This window comes from Moschus berezovskii, chromosome X (genome assembly GCF_049115385.1).
Source record: "Moschus berezovskii isolate FMDL1 chromosome X, NW_MosBer_1.0, whole genome shotgun sequence".
Taxonomy (NCBI): Eukaryota; Metazoa; Chordata; class Mammalia; order Artiodactyla; family Moschidae; genus Moschus; species Moschus berezovskii.
Window position 1 is genome coordinate 52,990,658 of NC_142488.1, and position 2,102 is coordinate 52,992,759.

Genomic DNA, 2,102 nt, shown 5'->3' on the forward strand with positions numbered 1-2,102 from the left:
AAACAACACTTCAAAACAATGATATTTTTGATTTTGGGTCAGCTCATGAGGCACCCACTTACTGATCTTTTTTACTTTCCAATTTGCTTCAAATGCCAAATGACCAAATGACCATAGAATGGTCAACATTGAGTTCTTTGGCAACTTGTGTAGTTTTAAGAGGATCAACTTCAATGATTGCTTTCAACTGGTCATTGTCAACTTCCAGTGGCTCGACACTGGACTCCTCATCTTTAAGGCTCTAGTCTCCTTTGCAAAACTTCTTGAACCACCACTGCACTGTTACATTTGTTAGCAGTTCCTGGGCCAAATGCATTGTTGACCTTTCAAGTTGTCTCTGCTGTTTTGCCTAACATCACTTCTATACTAAAAATTAAATATAAAATAAACAGCAAGTAATAAGTCATTAGCAAAAAAATCGAGACATGCACATTAAAATGTGTATAACATAACCACATTTATTTAAGAATGTATTTCAATATCCAACGACAAAGTTCAACAATGCAAAACCGCAATTATTTTTGCACCAACCTAATGAAACCGTTTCCATTTTTTAAAAAACTATGTTATTGAGGTATAATTGGCATATAATAAACTACATGTCTTAAAAATGTACAATTTAATGAATTCCGATGTATGTATATATCATGAAACCATCCCTGCAATCAACGTAATGCTTATAACCATCACCCCCCCACCAAATTTCCTCTTACTCCTTTGTATCCTGTTCCTTCCCAGGTAATCATTAACCTGACACAATTATTTCTGACACAATAAGTTGGCTTGAATTTTTAAATTTTTATTTTTCACAACTAGGAAGTTATTTTTACTGTTGTCATTTTTTCTCATCCAATTCACCACCTCCTCTCCCGACCCTTTCATTGTGGTAAAATATATATAGTATAAAATTTTCCATTTAAAAATGCACAATTCACTGGCATTAATACATTCACAATGTTATGCAACCATCACCAGTGTTGTTGTTGTTATTCAGTCACCCAGTCACTCTTTGCAACCCTGTGGACTGCAGCATTCCAGGCCTCCCTGTCCCTCACCATCTCCTGAAATTTGCCACAGTTCATGTCCATTTCATTGGTGACGCCATCCAACCACCTCATCCTCTCCTGATTTTTCCAGTGAGTCAGCTGTTTGCATCAGTGACCAAAATACTGGAGCTTCAGCTTCAACATCGGTCCTTCCAATGAGTATTCAGGGTTGATTCCCTTTAGGATTGACACGTTTGATCTTCTTGCTGCTCAAGGGACTCTCAGGACTCTTCTCCAGCCCACAGTTTGAAGGAATCAATTCTTTGGCACTCTGCCTTCTTTATGGTCCAGCTCTCACAACCATAGGTGACCACCAGGAGGATCATAGCCTTGACTATACAGACCTTTGTCAGCAGGCTGATGTCTCTGCTTTTCAACACACTATTTAGGTTTGTCATAGCTTTCCTGCCAAGAAGCAATCATCTTTTGATTTCATGGCTGCAGTCACCATCTGCAGTGATTTTAGAGCCCAAGAAGAGGAAATCTGCCACTTTGTTCACCTTTTCCCTTTCTATTTGCCATGAAGTAATGGGGCTGGATGCCATGATCTTAGTTGTTTTAATATTTAGTTTTAAGCCGGATTTTTCACTCTCCTCCTTCACCCTCATCAAGAGGTTTTTTAGTTCCTCTTCACTTTCTGCCATTAGAGTGGTATCATCCACAAATCTGAGCTTGTTGATATTTCTACTGCCTATCTTGACTCCAGCTTGTAACTCATCCAGCCTGGCATTTCTCATGATGTGCTCAATGTAGAGGTTAAATAAATAGGGTGAAAACAGACAGCCCTGTCACACTCCTTTCTCAATCATGATCCAATCAGTTGCTCCATACAGGGTAATAACTGTTGCCTTTGACCTGCATACAGGTTTCTCAGGAGACAGGTAAGATGGTCTGGTATTTCCATCTCTTTAAAGCATCACTTTGTTGGCAAAGTAATGTCTCTGCTTTTTAATATACTATCAAGGTTGGTCATAACTTTCCTTCCAAGGAGTAAGCGTCTTTTAATTTCATGGCTGCAATCAGCATCTGCAGTGATTTTGGAGCCCAAAAAATAAA